At 35.2% G+C, this 19097-nt stretch overlaps 2 pseudogenes across 1 annotated transcript; both read right to left on the bottom strand.

Annotated features, from left to right (window-relative positions):
• Positions 1 to 1624: 1624 nt before the first annotated feature.
• Positions 1625 to 9082, bottom strand: LOC132178072 (receptor-like serine/threonine-protein kinase SD1-8; annotated as a pseudogene).
• Positions 9083 to 10751: 1669 nt separating this feature from the next.
• Positions 10752 to 16848, bottom strand: LOC132170484 (receptor-like serine/threonine-protein kinase SD1-7; annotated as a pseudogene). The gene is made up of 8 exons (XR_015911522.1): positions 16684 to 16848; positions 12971 to 14115; positions 12747 to 12854; positions 12191 to 12414; positions 11874 to 12084; positions 11538 to 11775; positions 11235 to 11382; positions 10752 to 11126 (listed from the first exon to the last, which is right to left on the bottom strand). The product of XR_015911522.1 is annotated as a receptor-like serine/threonine-protein kinase SD1-7 (transcript).
• Positions 16849 to 19097: the final 2249 nt, after the last annotated feature.

Raw genomic sequence — 19097 nt, 5'->3', positions numbered from 1 at the left:
AACCTTCCTACTTTCGAGCTTACCTTTCGTTAAAGCCCTTGGCTGACATCAGGAATGGCAGGGAACAATTACCGAACTTGATACCAAAATTGATGTAGACGACAAAGAAGAAAAACAGACTTTTCAATTTTTTTTTATTCACCAAAAGCTGAATAAAATAGAAAACTAGGTTTAAACAGACTAGGGATTATACCTTAATCGTAACCGTACTTGGACACTAAAATAACATAAAGTCTAAAATAAAATAATACAACTTGTCTTAAAAATAAATAATAAAATAAAAATGCAAACTAATAAAAAGCCCCATAATCATTCAGCTCTCAATCACCCGACCACAAGATTATGGGCTCGTGAAATCTGCTGCTCATGTATGGTTTCCCACATCAAAATGGTTCTAGAACATTTCTTTTCTTTGACATAGGAATCGGTCACAGGGCCTCTATTATTGAAATAGTTATACTATTTTTTGAGCAATTTCTTGTACCGTCAATTATAAAATTTGTGTCCATCATATTCTGATCCGTGGTAAACACTGGTTGTTTGGGTGTAGGTTACACCTTTGTAAACCCTACATGTCCAGACATGACACCAACCTGTTCGGACATCCAATGAAGAATGAAAGTCTCTGGAATTCCTGTCCCGATGCGTTCTCAAGCTGTCTAGACAGGTCTTGTGAAATGAACTCTTTGGAAATCATGTTCGAACATAGCTTGTAAAATAGATGTCTCTGGAATTTATGTCGGGACACATCTTCTGGCTGTCCTGACATGCTGACTACAATGAACTCTCGAGAAAACTGTGTCCGGACACATTAGACTGAAGAACTCTGATTTCTACAATACTTCATACTTGAACTCATTTTGCAACTATTACATTAAAAACACCGAATGAGTCAAACTAAAACTAACAATATGGGGTCACTCGAATTTAAAGGGACGCAAAAACAAGAAACCCAAGGACGTGGTGTGAGTCATGGAGATGGGGTATCGCAAGGTAATTATGATATGGGTCACATCATTGCAGTTATGTGTATCACATAATTTGAAGGTATGGTTCAAAATCTTCAAGAACATGTCGTTTTAGTTATAATATTGTTAGGTTCACAAGTATAGTTTTGATGTGTAGTCGAATTAGTCATAATTTGGGTCTAAAATATTGAGTAGATGTGCGCTTGAATTAGTTGTTAAACTTCAGTCTCTTACATGAGTAAACATAAAAAGACGTAAGCCAAGGTTTCAGATTTCATCTATTTTTGGTAGCCAATTAGTTTATTGAGGGAGAAGAATGAAATCGATTACTGATAATCTTTTATAGACACCTCGAGTAGTTCATAATGAAAATTAATGTGTGCATATATACTATAGGCTAGTGTTTACCAATGTAGAAGTACATGAAAAAAAAAAAAAAAAAAAAAAAAAAAAAAAAAAACCTATACTTAGATCCCGTAGAAACTTACAAATTTTATCTTAACAGAATTAACTGTATTATTGGCAACAAAACTAAAATATGAGTGAACTAAGACAACGTTTTTTGTGACAACTATGTATGTAGCGTATCAACATGCATACAGATAAGACAAAAATATTGATTCTACAACATTTCTTTTATTTGATATTGGAATCAATCATTGGGCTTCCATTGTTGAAATAATTAAACTATTTTTTGAACAATTTCCTGCACTATCAACTATTCAATTTGTGTCCATCATATTTCAGCATATGGAAAATGCTGGTTGCTTAGCTTTAGGTAGAGGTGTTTGTTCATTGCTAATCATTGAGATTACATCAAGCATGGTAGGTCGATCAGTTGGGCTTTCTTGGATACAAAGAAGGCCAAAGTTAATGAACCTGAACAGAATACAAGTGAAAGAAGCATATCCTATTGTTGGCTCCATCAAGTCCAAACTTCGATCATCTCTCCACGACTCCCAAGCCTAGTGTCAATTCAAATGAGATTAAATTTAATCAAAAATTAATAGCATTTTAATTTATAAGATTAATGTAAAACAAACAGAATTTAAGAGAGTATAAAAGCTACATACGTAACTAAGAAGATTGAGTGACTTGGTGTTAAAGAAGCTAGTGTTCTTTCTGCCAATCACAATCTCTAGCACCAATACTCCAAAGCTAAACACATCAGACTTTATCAAGTATTGACCCATGATAGCATATTCGGGAGACATGTACCCACTGAATTCCAAAATTTAGTACATCACTCTTTTAGCAGCTTTCTAAGAGAATTTAATTGGCAATTGCAAATATCATATGTAAAATGAGTTGCATACTTACTAAGTTCCAACAATTCGTTTTGTGTTTGCTTGTGTTTCATCGCCTCCAACTATTCGCGCCATGCCAAAATCTGATATTTTTGGATTCATTTCACTATCCAGGAGAATGCTACTTGGTTTTAAATCTCTATGTATGATTCGTAACCTTGAATATTGATGAAGATAAAGAAGCCCTTGAGCGATCCTTTCAATAATGCGTATGCGTGTCTCCCAACCTAACATCTTTTTCTTGATTCGATCTATTTAAAGAGTACAATCAAGGAAATTAGTGCTTAAGAACCTAGAAACATATTGAGAGAAAAATATATACACATAAACATGCACTCACTAAAACGGTAGAAGTCCAAACTTTTATTGGACATGTGCTCATATATTAATATATTTTCATCTTGCTTGATATAATAACCTAAGAGTCTGACAAGATTTCTATTATGAAGTTTTACAATTAGTATTGTCTCATTTCTGAACTCTTTAATTCCTTGTCCAGATCTTTTTGAAAGCATCTTCACTGCGATTTCCTGCCCTCTCAGTAATTTTCCCTATGAAAGAGAACCATAAACTCTTTAAACTTTCATGAAGGTTTACCATGCATTAACCCTTTAAAATTCTATTTCCCCCCCTAAAAAAAAAAAAACAAATTGGACTAACAATTATTCTTATGATGAAACTGAGAAAAGGACACTATGGTCCTCCTACTATCATGCCTAATATATTGAGAGAGAGGACAATTAAAATAGAAATTTTTTTAATTTTTTAATTTTTTAAAAAGTGGCAAGTATCCCTTGTGGGATTGACATCTCCATCAATTCTAAATGAAAATTGATGATGAGCTTTGGGAAAAAAAAACCTAGAAGGAGCACTTAAGGTCAAATGGGTGGTCGAATCACCTTTTAGGGTGGTCAGTCGCTCCTATAAAAGGCTAGATGTGATTTGACCACATCCCTAAATTGGAAATTATAATTTATGCCTTAAGCTACAAATAATCACAATTAATCTGATTATCATAGATAAAATCACCACAATCACAATAAGCAAAAAATTAAATGAACACACGAATTTAATGCTGAAGTGGAAACATTTTTGAAGAGCTCTTCAAAAAGTAAAACCACTTAAGGAGTTAGCTAACACCAAAGACATTCACAATAAAAAATTATGTTATATATTGTTCTACTTACAAAATCTAATAACCTTGGTAAATGGTACGTTCACCTCCCACCACAGTGACTTCAGTAGTTTAATTTGGCTTTCTTCTATATGAATTACCTTCACGAATGAACCTTGTCCACTTCAAATCAAAAATATGATTGGTCTTTTCCTTTTTTCATGTAGAGGCACTCAAACTTTCACAATAATTTATTTTCTCAATCTAATCTTAAGTAATCAAATTATATTTCTAAACTTTAATATTTGAATTGTTCTTCTAAGTTAATGTGTTGATGAATATATAGACATTCTTTTCATATTTTAACTTTACAAAATATATACTTCTAGTTAATGTGTTGATGATTATTTATTTATTTTTTTATTTACATTATTTATTATTTTTGACGATAATTATGTTTCAGTTATTTCTTTTATTTATTTTTTATTATTATTTTTTTTATATAAGTATTTCTTTTTCCTCAGTCACTGTATATATTAAGGGAAAATTTCAAATACGGGGAACCTAGCCCTTAGCCCCCTGATTCCGACCGTGGGCTATTCATCACCAGACCATCTTGCATCTTTTCTATTGGGCCAGCCCAATTCAGTGCTGCATCTTCGAATGGACTGATCTAGAGGAGATTGTAAGCCCTTGATGAGTCTCATCTCCATGGCTGGGATCTGTTGAGAAAGCTCAATTCCAAGTTCCAATAAGTTCTTCAAATCAATTCTTTGTTTGGTGGCTGGGAAAATGTAGGAAAATAAACGAATTGATGTTTAGTTATATTTTGAATTTCCATTGCTTGGGTTTTCAGTGGCTTGGTTCATATAAGATTTATATGGGTTAATTTTGGATGCGGGTTAGTCAAACTTACTGAGGTTAATTTCTCCTTAAAGGAGCTTGAAGAAGAAATCATAGAATGACAGGCGCTTTTGGAGCTTGTCAAGAATCACTATTAGCTCATAACAGAGAAGAATAAAGTATTAGTCCAAAAAAGATAACATAAATTTGTGTAGATTTTTTATGCTCAGCAGCAGCAAGTCTGAGATAAATATCTTGTCCAATCTTGCCACCATGTGAGAGTTGACGTAAGTTCAAAACTAGCATGAATTGCTTCAAGCAACTATATTAGAGCCACAGAAAACTCTTTAATCTCATTCACTTCTATAGCAACGAACCTAGCATGAATGGCAAGAAATAAAGCAGCTTACGAATTAATATGGATTCATGCCCTAATTTCCATCAAAGTGTCAAAAAAAAATACTGGGTTTGGAAACCATCTGATCTCATGATCAGGGTGACTCCTTAGTTAAATTTAGGAGATCAAACTCATTATTGCAACCACAACATGATCCATTCTTTGGTTTTTCTCCAAAATCAAGACAATTTGAGTGTTTCAAGTCTTAAATATGCACATGTAAGTCATGTACATTTGTTTTGGGTTTGTGTGTTTTTTTTTTTTTGGGTAATGATGGCTTAGGGCGACTTGAGCATTTCAAGTCAATATATATATATATATATATATATATATATATATAAGGGGTTAAATTTCATTTAATGGGTTAAATTAACTATGGTTGGGTAAACCAAAAAGGAAATTAAAACATTCAACACACAATCAGTCAATCACAAAGAGCCGCCACTGACCCGCTTGACTCCAACTCCATTTTGAAATTTAGTTAAAATCATTATAAACCACCTACTCTCTGGGCAGCTCCTCACCTGTCATTCTCTCTTTCTCGTCTCATTTCTCACTCTTCCCCGCTTCTTTTTAATTTTCTTAGGCCTCCATTTCCAACGGAAAAGGCAAAACAATGCAATTGAAAACCCTAATAGCTTGCCCTTCTCACACCGTCTCTTCCAAAACCCCACTCAAAGGCCACTCTCTCTTTTCCCTCGCTTTCACCCCCCACTTTTCCCTTCAAATTAAAAAAAAATAAAATAAAAATTAGAGATATTTTGGTCTTTTTAGGGGTAAATCAGGAAAGTTAATGGCTAAATACGATGGAGAGGTTCAAATTGACTGCAATTAAAAGTTCAGGTGTCCAAATTGAGAAGTTTTGAAGTTTGGGGGCTTCTCAAATTGATTGGTAATTCAGGGTCTAAAGTAAAATTATCCTTTTTTTTTTAATATAAATAATTTAATCTCATTCAAAAGGGTATAAGGCTGCAATCCTAGTACATGAATTATACAAGAAAAATCTCTATTAGAAAAAAAAAAGAAAAAAAAGAAAAGAAAATAGCTATCAGGCTACCATTATTGAAACAGTTATATTGTTTCTTGAGCAATTTTCTACATTAAGGCAACCATTGTATTTCGGCCTGTGCAAAAAGTTGGAGGCTTTGGTATAGGTAAAGGCCCATATTCATTGCTAATAAATGAGACTACCTCAACCATGGTAGGCCGTTCAATGGAGCTTTTTTGTACACAAAGAAGCCCGATGTTAATGAATCTTGATAGAATAGAAGTAGAGGAAGGATTTCCTGTTGTTGGATCCGTCAACTCCAAACTTCGACCATTTCTCCACAACTCCCAAACCAGTTTTCGTTAGTAAATATTTGTTTAAATAAGAAGCATTTCAATTTGTAAGACTAAGGTAAAACATAAAGAAATTGACAGGGTATAAAAAGCTACTCACATAACTAAGAAGATTGAGTGAATCACTGTTAGAGAAGTCAGTATTCTTCCGGCCCCTCACAATCTCTAGTAGCAATACTCCAAAGCTAAACACATCAGATTTTATTGAGTATAAACCCTTGATAGCATATTCGGGAGACATGTACCCACTGGATTCCAAAATTTGGTACATAACTCTTTTAGTAGGTTGCTAAAAGAATTTAATTGGCAATTGCAAATATCATATGTAAAACAGGTTGCTTACTTACTAAGTTCCAACAATTCGTTTTGTGTTTGCTTGTGTTTCATTGCCTCCATCTATTCTAGGCATGCCAAAATCTGATATTTTTTGTTTCATTTCACTATCCAAGAGAATATTACTCAGTTTTAGATCTCTATGTATGATTCGTAACCTTGAATATTGATGAAGATAAAGAAGCCCTTGAGCAATCCCTTCAATAATATGTATGCGTGTCTCCCAGCCTAACAACTTTTTCTTGGTTGGATCTATTTAAATAGTACAACCAAGGAAATTAGTACTTAGGAACCTAGAAACATATGAAAGGCAAAAATACACATACAGATACATACAACAGCATTCACTCACCAAAAAGGTAGAAATCCAAACTTTTATTGGACATGTACTCATATATTAACATCTTTTCATCTCGCTCGATACACCAACCTAAGAGTCTGACAAGATTTCTATGCTGAAGTTTTATAATTAGTATTGTCTCATTTTTGAACTCCTCAATTCCTTGTCCAGATCTTTTCGAAAGCATTTTCATTGCAATTTCTTGTCCTTTCAGTAATTTTCCCTATGAAGGAGAACCATAAACTCTTTAAACTTTCATGAATGTTTACCATTAATGTAGTTTTTATTAATAGTGTTGAAAGTACATTCATCAGGAAAATGTAACGTACCTTGTAGACAGGTCCAAAACCTCCTTCTCCAAGTTTATTTACAGTTGAGAAATTATATGTTGCAGCTAATACACTCTCATAACTGAATAGTGGTAACTCAGCATCCTCCTTCTCTCGTTCGTATTATTTCTGGCGTTCATTCCATCATTGATTACATGGAGTTTAGTATCAAAATCAAATAATAGTAGATTATTACTTGAACGGCTCCCTCCTGTTTGATTTAGAATGGTAAGAATTTGTCACTATACATGGAAATGTAGTGTTTGGTCAGAGAAAATCTATTGAGCAATGCCGGTATCTAAAGGTAAGTAAGTTTATTTAGTCATTTCCGCAAATAAGTACTAATAATTTAGTAATTCATTCCCATTTTAGTGAAATGACCAAATAACTGCAAAGCTCCTTCCCAAAGACATGGTGAAGTTTGTTGGGATCCATCACCAAATAATGACAGTAATTAGAACAAGGACTTTCCTAAGAACAAGGACTTGTGACAATTTTCTTGTCTTAGATTAAAGTAGACATGCATCCTTGTAAATTTTTTTAAATTGATTTCCATATACAGTTAGAACATTTACACTTACCGGTGAATTTGAGCTTTCCCTTGCATGAAAAGCAAATTGAGAGGCATAAGATAAGCCCTGTTGCAGGGATCAGCACAGCTACCCACACTTTCCATTTTTTGCCTAATTATGATGACAAGAATCAAGTATTAGTTCAAAACGGAAGATAAAATATATAATTATGTATTAGCTCAACCATACTTCTCATTTCACTCATCCTACCTTTGGTACTTGGATCTGGATACTCATCAGCTGCAAGTCTGAGGTAGATATCTTGTCCAATCTCGCCACCATATGGAAGTTGCTGTAAGTTCAAAAGAGCTCCTTTCCATATCATACATCCACTCGTATTATAAGCATGCATAAGCTGCACAAGAACAATTTTCCATGCAAGCAAATTCATATCTGCTAGTATTCAAGGCCAAATTATATGCTTTCGAATAAACTGGCAATCGCATGTTTGATATTTTCATGAACTAATCTTTTTTGACATTAGCATACGTATTATTCTGACATTGCAAAGGAGATTTCCTCACACAACCGCCTGACTAATCATTTAGTCTGGTGTCTTCCATCGAAAATGGTTTGAAACCTTTAGACACTCACAAGGGTTTGAGATATTGTCAGGGTATTGTACAACGCCAAATGCACCACACTAAGCGTAGACATCAGATGGTTTCGTCGGTGCATACGAAAATGCACTCCAAATGGAAAGGCCAGTCTCCCACAGCAGTCATCTTATTTGTCCTGTTTTGGTCAATCCGATAATTAGCATGGTTGGATGGATTATAACGAGAGCAAGTAAAATATCTCTCACTTTCATTTTTATTTGACACAAAACTCCACTTGAAGATACTGCTCCACATCAAAATATCACTTCCATTCCAAACTTCCGAACTCCAATAAATTTGGGATCTGTTCCACTCTAAGAAAAACTGAATGCTTCCATTTGGGTTTAACCCCACGGTCCCCACCGAGAACAAACCAGGTGCTGGATCTTGTGAATTTTTCCATGAAATGAACTGCTGTGATTTTCTAGTCCAAAGTTTCGAACGTGGCAGCAATGTATCGGTTGGATGCTCGAAACTCTCCCAAAATATACAAGACGTGTTCGATCTACCTCTCAAAACAAAATTTCCATCATCACCAAGTACTGCTTCTGTTATATTTGACCGGGGAAATGTCAAATTTGTTGACCAAACTGGGATCTCGGAGGAACCTTCAAAATGGAGTAGATTGCCATTTTCTGAGAGTTAAAGTCTTGAGGAAGATTGGTGAGACAAAGGGTTTTCTCTATTTGCTACCCAAACAATTTCCTCGTGAAACCCTTTATACCATATGCCCAGGTAGATTTATGATGAAGTGCCTGGTTTGAAGAACCGAGCTCAAAAGTGCCACCTTTAGATACTATTGTCTCTATTTGAATGAGAAAGAGAGTGACCTTGTGAAAGGGTATCAGCAACTATGGAGAAGCATGCTTTGTAATAAGACAGGATTGAAAGCAGAGCAAATAAGAGCAATGGCTGGGGATTAGTCGTCATCCTACCCATTCCTCTCTAGCTTGCAGTACCGCAATTAGTAATTACAGAAAAATGCAATACAGGAAGAAGGAAAAGGAGAAACAAACAAGAAGAAAGAAAATAATACAAAGAAGAGCTCCAGGGAGTGTATCTATAAGATTTGTGAGCCGCAACCCATTTTGAAGCCAGATTACCTTTCTGATTGGCTTGCCTTGGACTTTTGATCTTCAAAAGAAGGAAAGGAACGCAGGCAAGAAAACGGACTTTCCTTGTGACAAAGTTCACTTCCATGTACCGATTTTGAACATCAGTTCAGCACAATGCTGGAGACTAACCACAAATTTCTCCAACGACTATGAACGTGCATACAGATAAGACAGGAAGTTCGATTATACAATATTTACTTTCTCTTTGAAATTAATACTTTCACTATTTTGTTGAACAATTTCCTCCACCGTCAATTGTTGAATTTGTGTCCTTCATATTCCAGTCTTTGGTAAACCCCGGCAGTGAAGGTGGGAAAAAGAGAGATTACTCGCACAAGGCAATAGATATGGTCTCAAACAAGAAGGAAAAAACCCGAAGATAAAAGCATCAAGAAGTAAAAAGTAGGAGCGAAGAAGCCCATGCTTCTCTTACACAAGCCAAATTTAAGGTTTTTTTTCAGTGGGAGAGAGCAGTGCAGAGAGAAAGCTTCTCAGATAAGTTCAGGGCAAATCATTAAGGTGTAAAACGCTGGTTGCTTTAGGGAGCTAAGGGAGTCAAGTCTTTGCTAGCTCTGTTGTATTTCCAAAGATTGTGGACCATATGCCAAAATATTTGTTTTATTATGAGAGACGCGTTATACAATTATCACCACAATATGGTCAACCTTTATTCAATAATGTTCACTCGAGAATTAGCTAGAGAGGCAATTTCTTGGGCGATTGGAAATCTTTTTTCGTTTTGGTCTTATTCAGAGATTTCGAAGAGTCAAGGAGTCAAGTTGTCAAGTCTTTCTAATGGAAGAGATGGGTAGGAAAATCCCAAAGCACTGACCAATTATTATCACATGGGTACCTCCCGATTTACTCTAATCTCAGCCTGCATTACAAGTCTTCCATATCCAATTTCCAAGTTATCAACTACTACCGAGTTAAACTCATCAGAAACTATAAATGTTATGTCGTGAAGAAAGAAGGATTACAAAGAGAGAATCCTATATGTATACCGTTTATAAGGATTGTGTTGATATTAATTAGTTTCTTGATATACCGTTTATAAACATCGATCATTGCAGTTATATGTATCACATAATTTGAAGATATTGTTCAAAATCTTCAAGAACATGTCGATTTAGTTACAATGTTATGTTCACAAGTACAGTTTTTATGCATGTGTAGTCAAATTAGTCATAATTTGGGTCTAAAACATTAAGTAGATGTGTGCCTGAATTAGTTGTTAACATTCTCTCTCTTACATGAATAAACATGAAAAGAAATAAGTCAAGATTTCAGATTTCAACTCTTTTAGGTAGCCACTGAGGGAGGGGAAGGAAATCAATAACCGATAATCTTTTAAAGACACCTGAAGTTGCTGGCAACATTTATATCTATAGACCTTAAAAAAAAAAAAAAAATTATATCTATAGTATCATTGGCAACAAAACTAAAATGAGTGAACTAAGACAACATTTAGTGAAAGTTATGTAGCATATCAACATGCATACAAATTAGGCTGAAAAGATTACTTTTCCAACATTTCTTTTCTTTCATATAGGAATCAATCATCGGGCTTCCATTGCTGAAATAGTTACACTATTTTTTGAGCAATTTTTTGCACTGTCAACTGTTAAATTTGTGTCCACCATATTTTGGCCGGTGGAAAACGCTGGTTGCTTAGGTGTAGATAGAGGTGCATGTTCATTGCTAATCATTGAGATTACATCAGACATGGTAGGTCGATCAGTCAAGCTTTCTTGGACACAGAGAAGGCCAATGTTAATGAATCTCAACATAATAGAAGTGGAAGAAGGATATCATATTGTTGGCTCCATCAAGTTCAAACTTCGATCATCTCTCCACAACTCCCAAGCCTAGCTTCATTTCAAATAAGACTAAATTTAATTAAAAACTAATAGCATTTTAATTTAAAAGATTATTGTAAAACATGGAGAATTTCAAAGAGTATAAAAGATACATACATATCTAAGAAGATTGAGTGACTCGTTGTTATAGAAGCTAGTGTTCTTCCTGCCACTCATAATCTCTAACACCAATACTCCAAAGCTAAACACATCAGACTTTATTAAGTACAAACCATCCATAGCATATTCAGGAGACATATAGCCACTACATTCCAAGATTTAGTAAACGACCCGATTAGTAGCTTGCTCAATAAATTTAGCTAGGAATTGAAAGTACCAAGAGAATGTTACTTACTAAGTAAATGTAAAACAAGAGAAATTTAGCTTGCTCAATTAATGTAAAACAAGTTGCATACTTACTAAGTTCCAACAATTCGGTATGTGTTTGCCTGTGTTTCTTTGCCTCCAACTATTCGAGCCATGCCAAAATATGATATTTTTGGATTCATTTCACTATCCAAGAGAATGTTACTAGGTTTTAAATCTCTATGTATGATTCGTAACCTAGAATATTGATGGACATAAAGAAACCCTTGAGCAATCCCTTCAATAATCCGTATGCGTGTCTCCCAGCCTAGCATCTTTTTCTTGGTTGGATCTATTTGAATAGTACAACCAAGGAAATTAGTGCTTAAGAATCTAGAAACATATGAGAAAAAAATATATACACTTATATATACATAAACGTGCACTTACCAAAAAGATAGAAGTCCAAACTTTTATTGGGCATGTACTCATATATTAATATATTTTCATCTTGCTCGATACAACAACCTAACAGTCTGACAAGATTTCTATGTTGAAGTTTTACAATTAATATTGTCTCATTTCTGAACTCATCAATTCCCTGTCCAGATCTTTTTGAAAGCATCTTCACTGCAATTTCTTGTCCTCTGAGTAATTTTCCCTAAGAAGGAGAACCATAAACTCTTTAAACTTTCATGAAGGTTTACCATTAATGTGGTTTTTATTAATAGTGTTCAAAGCACATTCATCAGGAAAATGTAACGTACCTTGTAGATGGGTCCAAAACCTCCTTCTCCAAGTTTATTTACAACTGAGAAATTGTTTGTTGCAGCTAATATGCTTTCATAACTGAATAGTGGTAACTAAGCATCCTTCTTCTCTCGTTTCTTTGTATTATTTTCGGTGTTCATTCCATCATTGATTGTATGGAGTTCAATATCAAAATCAAATAATAGTATATTATTACTTGAAGGGCTCTCTCCTGTTTGATCTAGAATGATAAGAATTTGTCACGTACTATAAATGGAAATGTAGTGTTTGGTAAGAGAAAATCAATTGAGCAATGCCAATATCTAAAGGTAAGTTAGTTTATTTAGTCATTTCCGCAAATAAGTAGTAATAATTTAGTAATTCATTCACATTTTAGTGAAATGACCAAATAACAAAGCTCCTTCCCCAAGACATGGTGAAGTTTGTGGGGATCCATCACCAACTAGTGACAGTAATTAGAACAAAGACTTGTGACAATTTTCTTGTATGAGATTAAGGTAGACTTCCTTGTAATTTTTTTAAGTGATTTCCATATACAGTTAGAACATTTACACTTAGCGATGCATTTGAGCTTTCCCTTGCATGAAAAGCAAATTGAGAGGCATAAGATAAGCCCCGTTGCAGGGATCAGCACAGCTACCCACACTTTCCATTTTTTGCCTAATTATGATGACAATAATCAAGTATTAGTTCAAAACAAAATATTTTATATATATATATATATATATATAGAAAAGTATTAGCTCAACCATACTTCTCATTTTCACTCATCATACCTTTGGTACTTGGATCTGGATATTCATCAGCAGCAAGTCTGAGATTGATATCTTGTCCAATCTCGCCACCATGTGGAAGTTGCAGTGAGTTCAAAAGCGCTCTTTCCATATCATACACCCACTCCTATTATAAGCATAAGCTGCGCAAGAACAATTTTCCATGCAACCCAATTCACATCTACTAGCATTCTCGCCCAAATATGCTTTCGAATAAACAGGCAATCGCATGATTGATATTTTCATGAACCAATCTTTTTTTCCATTAGCATACGTATTATTCTCACATTGCAAAGGAGATTTCCTCACACAGCTAGCCGCCTGACCAATCATTTAGTCTGGTGCCTTCCATCGAAAATGGTTTGAAACCCTTTAGACACCCACAAGAGTTTGAGGAATTGTCAGGGTATTGTACCACGCCAAATGCACCACACAAGGCGTAGTCATCAGATAGGTTGCTCGGTGAAGTCCCAATTATACTCCAAATGGAAAGGGCAGACAGACACAACAGTGCCCTAATCTGTCCAGTTTGGGCAATTCGAAATCTGGCAAGGTTAGAAGGATTATGAAGAGAGTAAGTTAAATATCTCTCACTTTCATTTTTACTTGACACAAAAGTGTAGTTGAAGATAATGTTCCTTCCCGAAAGTGAGCTGAGAGATGTTCCATTCCAAACTTCCGACCTCCCATAGATTTGGGATCTGTTCCACTCTAAGAAAGTTCCATTTGGGTTTAACCCCAATGAGAACATACCAGGTGCTGGATCTTCTGAATTTTTCCATGAAATGAGCTGCTGTGGTTTTCTAGTCCAAAGCTTCGCACCTGGCAGCAATGTATCGGTTGGATGGTCGAAACTCTCCCAAAAGATAGAAGAGGTGTTCGATCTACCACTCAAAACAAAATTTCCATCATCACCAAGTACTGCTTCAGTTATACTTAACTGGGGAAATGTCAAATTTGTCGACCAAACTGGGATCTCGGAGGAACCTTCAAACAGGAGTAGATTGCCATTTTCTGAGAGCTCAAGTCTTGAGAAAGATGGGTGAGACAAAGGGTTTTCTCTATTTGCTACCCAAACAGTTTCCTCATGAAACCCTTTATATCATATGCCCAGGTAAATTTTTGATGAAGTGCCTGGTTTGAAGAAATTGATGTAGATTGGAATTCAAGGCTTATCTTATCTTATCTTATCTTTTAATCATTTATTAGGTTTCTTTGTTAGTTGTTTATTCTATCTTATCTTTCAGTCTTTATTTGAATTAGGTTTCTTTGTTAGTCTTTTATTTGATTTAGTTATCTTTCGTAGAGTTCTAAATTAACTTTATTTCATTGTTATCTTAGGACTAGGAGTCTTGGGCTATAAATATATTTTATAGCTTTTAACAATTTAGTTTATGATTATTATTGAGTTTTGTTAAATAAGAATACTCAGAGTTGAGTTTCTTCTTGGTGTTTTTTCCTTAAACCTTAGATAGGCTCTAGTTTTTAAGAAGATTTCTTAAATTCTTGTGATAGTCTTACAATCTTAGGAATATCTATCCCTTCTACTTGCTGTTTTTCTTGTTCACCACAATCCTACACTGCATCAGTTAGTATCAGAGCTCAATTACTTTCCATGAATGGAGAAGAGCAACCGCTTTACAGACATGAACGAGGTGCACGTGCACACGGAGGCAGCACGTAAGGAGCAACCGGTGATTCAATTGTGGCACATGGAGGAGAGGTTTGGTGGTCTAACCGTGCGAAAGGAGGGGCGTGCGCGCACCCATCATGGGGTCCCTACCGATTACTTGGCCGACATGGATGGTCCGAGTGTTCGTCGTCGTCAACCAAAATCAAGATATGCGGAGGCTGAAAACAAATTTATCGTCGAGAGTGAACCTGTCAATCCTTATGCAGGGCATGGAGTATGGAAGGAATTTCCAACGGCACAAGCCCATGCTATATCACGAGATGCAGGTGTCAAGCTCGACACCCAAAAAGAAAAAATAGAAAATTCATACAAAAAAACGGTGTCTTGGGAGATGGCGGAGGTCAAGCATCAATCGGTGTTCCGAGACATTGGAGGTATGTACCGACAATTTCAGACTTCATGCACCATGGGAGGCAAGGCGGCCAAGCTTGTCATCGATCTAAGAAGTGGTATAAATGTAGTCTCAGAGGAAGCAATTCGGAATGGCTCACAAAAGGAAACGAGGTAACGGTTTCTAAACATTGTCTAGTTTCTTTTTCTATTGGAGCTAAATATGTGGATCATGTGTGGTGTGATGTCGTTGACATGGATACATGTCACCTATTGCTAGGAAAGCCATGAAAATATGATAGAACTGCTATCCATGATGAAACAAAGAATACGTCCACCTTCATGTTTGGTAAAACCAAATTGACATTGTTATATAGCCCATGGGCGGAGCCAAAACCTTCACAAGGGGATGATCAATCCTTTGTAGCCAAGCAGGAGTTGACGGACAAGGAAAGCGGCATCAAGGGAGAGGTGTCGAGGCCGATAAAGGAGCTGTTGGGGAGATGTGTCGACATAGTCTGATCAGAATTACCGAAAGTCATGCCATCATTGCGAGACATTCAACCTCAACTTGATTTGGTACTAGGAACTAATGTTACTACTCATCCGTACGACATCAAGAGTCCTAAAAAGTTTGAAGAATTGGGGAAACAAGTGGAAGAGGTAAACCTTTCAGAGAGTATCACAATTTTTCATGAAGAAGAGGAACCCTTGGAAGAGGTAAATCTTTTGGATAGTTTTGCAATTTTTCATGAAGAAGAGGAACCCTTGGAAAAGGTAAATCTTTCGGATAGTTTTGCACTTTTGACGACAATTCTAAATATCAGGTACCTGATAAGAGCCCCAAAGATAAAGTCTTTGATTTTAGTGTTGAGCCAATTGACTATGTTGATTTAATTGGGATAGATGCTAGTTTGTCAAATTCTTCTAACCAAATTTGTAATGAGATCTATTTGGCGGAGGAGAATGTTCTATCAAAAAGTGACTTGCTAGTTATCTGAAGATTTTCATGGTATATGGGAAAGACAAGTCACGAGAAAAGTATGGCAAGTCTACCCGACAAGGGGAGGTGCGGGGCCTTCAACATCATTGTCCCAGTCTACTGATGATTAGAGCCCTTACGTTTCTTATAGGGTGTGGCCTTATTGTGATCTTGAGGAACGGAGAATGGAACGAGTTAACAAGGCACCCGAAGGATCGTGGAAAAGACAGTCCAAATTCGAGGGCGAATTCTCTCCAATCTCGGGAGGATGATGTAGATTGGAATTCAAATGCTTATCTTATCTTATCTTATCTTATAGTCTTTTATTAGGTTTCTTTGTTAGTTGTTTATTCTATTTTATCTTTCAGTCTTTATTTGAATTAGGTTTCTTTGTTAGTCTTTTATTTGGTTTAGTTGTCTTTCGTAGACTCCTAAATTAACTTTATTTCATTGTTATCTTAGGACTAAGAGTCTTAGGCTATAAATATATGCTTATAGCCTTTAACAATTTAGTTTATGATTATTATTTAGTTTTGTTAAATAAGAATACTCAGAGTTGAGTTTCTTCTTGGTGTTTTTTCCTTAAACCCTAGATAGGCTCTAGTTTTTAAGAAGATTTCTTAGATTCTTGTGATAGTCTCACAATCTTAGGAATTATCCCTTCTACTTGTTGTTTTTCTTGTTCACTACAATCGTACGCTGCATCAAAAACCCAGCTCAAATTTGCTACCTTGAGATAATATGGTGTCGCTCTCTAAAAGAGAGTGACCTGGTGAAAGGGTATCACCAACTATGGAGAAGCATGCTCTGTAATAAGACGTACATGAGTAGAAGCAGAGCAAATAAGAGCCGTGGCTTCCTCGTCATGCTCCTCATATATCCCTATGTATAACTTGCTGCAACGCAGTTAATAATTACAGAAAAATGCTAGAAGAAACTTGGTCCCTTTTTTTTGTAAGCAATACAGTAAGAAGGGGAAGGAGCAACAAACAAAAAGAAAGAAAAGAATACAAAGGAGAGCTACAGAAAGTATTATCCATAAGAATTTTGAGCCACGTCCCATTTTGGAGCCAGATGAGCTGTCTGATTGGCTTGCCTTTGGACTTTTGAGGCTTCCCAAGGAACGCAGGCAAGAAAACGGACTTTCCTTGTGACAAAGTTCACTTCCGTGTACCGATTTTGAACATCACTTCAGCACAGTGCTGGAGACTAACCACAAATTTCTCCAACGACTATGAACGTGCGTACAGATAAGACAGGAAGTTCGATTATACAACATTTATTCTCTTTGAAATACTTATATTATATTGTTGAACAATTTTCTCCACCGTCAATTGTTGAATTTTGGGAAAAAGAGAGATAAATCGCACAAGGCCGGCAGTGGCGGATCCAGGACTGCACTCATGGGGAGCATTTTTTTATGAATAAAAAAATAAAATTAATTAAAAATATTAAAATAATAATTTAATATAAAAAAAATGACAAGCTCTTATTTGTAGTTTGTATGTAGATATGCTTTTTGGATTTGATCTCTATCACTAGAATGATAATCACACTTTTTTTTTTTTTTTCTTAAGCAACCATCTCTGGGCATATTTGCTAAATTTACTTCAACACAAAGTCGTTCAGAATTTGATTGGAGTTCAATAGAATCGTTATTTTTCTCTATAATCTCAAATAACTATAATTATATATTTATACAATTAAAATATGAAACAAAAACTATATATAATTAAACATAAAAACACTTATCATGTTGTGTAAATTGTTTTGTTTTGTTAAAACAGTTATTAGATAACTGTTTTGTTAAAAAAGTCGGTGCTTATTGATTGAGAACTAAACTTTAGGCTTTTTATTTTATTATTATTTTTTTAAGCGTAAATTTAGGATTTTGTTTGTTTGTTTTTGTTCTTTTTTGTTTTTTTTTTTTTTTTATAAGAAAAAGCTTTTGCTTTTAATTATGTTGTGTTATGATGTTTGAATATTTAGTGGCTTGAATTTTTATTGTGTTTAGAGTTTGGTCACTCAACCCAACCCACTGGCTCAACACAAGTACACAACCACAACACAAGCAGTCCAAATAGCACGGAATCCCCCCATTACATATTTTCAAATAATTTTTCTTCTTTTTTTTCCTCACGGCTAGTCCCCTTACTCCCCCATTTCAAATTTTCAAAGTTTATTTATTTTTTTTGTTTTTTTTCCTATTTGTTGTACGGCTGTCCCCAGCATTACATCCTTTTAAAGCATTTTTTTTTTTTTCTTTTTGTTTTCTATTAGTTGCACGCTAGTCCCCCATTACTATTAGGGCCTTTTTTTTTTTTTGTCTGCATATATAACTTGGAACGGCTGTTCCCACTATGCCACTATAATACTATTAATAATATTCTCAACAATTAACAAAACGCACCGTTTGGAACTTATTAAGGGGTGAAGGTCGTGCTCCTCTTACACCAACCAAATTTAAGGTTTTTTTCAGGGGGAGAGAGCGGCGTAGAGAGAAAGCTTCTCGGATAAGTTCAAGGTAAATCGTTAACGTGTAAAACGCCGGTTGCTTTAGGGAGCTAAGGGAGTCGAGTCTTTGCTAGCCCAGATGTATTTCATTTTTCCTTTAGATTGGTTTTTTGTTTTTAAAGTACATCAACTAAGAAATTACAACAAAGAACAACAAATTGCTGAGCAACCCAACAAAAAAGCTCCAAAACAACCACATCAGTACAACAAACAAAAATTAAAAGGAAACGCGTCAAATGAATTAAGTGGCTCTATAAATTTTTTGCACAAACACCAAGAAATTTAATCACCAATTAAGGTGGTTAGAAAAAAAATTAATCATGGCCGGTCTGAGGTGTCCGAAGCCACCCCCAGGCCCAACGGGGGAGGCCGGCCACTCTTTAGTGTTTTTTTTAAAAAAATATTTTTTAATTTTTAATTATTTTTAAAGTATACATAATATTTTATTATTATTTATATTAAATGGGATAGATGTCCAATTTAGAGAGATTTTGGCCATCAACCGAATGTTTTCCGATCCAAAAAATCCTATTCCAAAAGAACCATAATAGCAAAGAAGACATTAGTGAATTTCGAATCAAAGCTAACGAAAAGAAACGCGAACACGGAGT

This window comes from Corylus avellana, chromosome 2, assembly GCF_965113065.1.
Source record: "Corylus avellana chromosome 2, dhCorAvel1.hap1.2, whole genome shotgun sequence".
NCBI classification, from domain to species: domain Eukaryota; kingdom Viridiplantae; phylum Streptophyta; class Magnoliopsida; order Fagales; family Betulaceae; genus Corylus; species Corylus avellana.
This window is presented reverse-complemented; position numbering and strand designations above follow the sequence as displayed.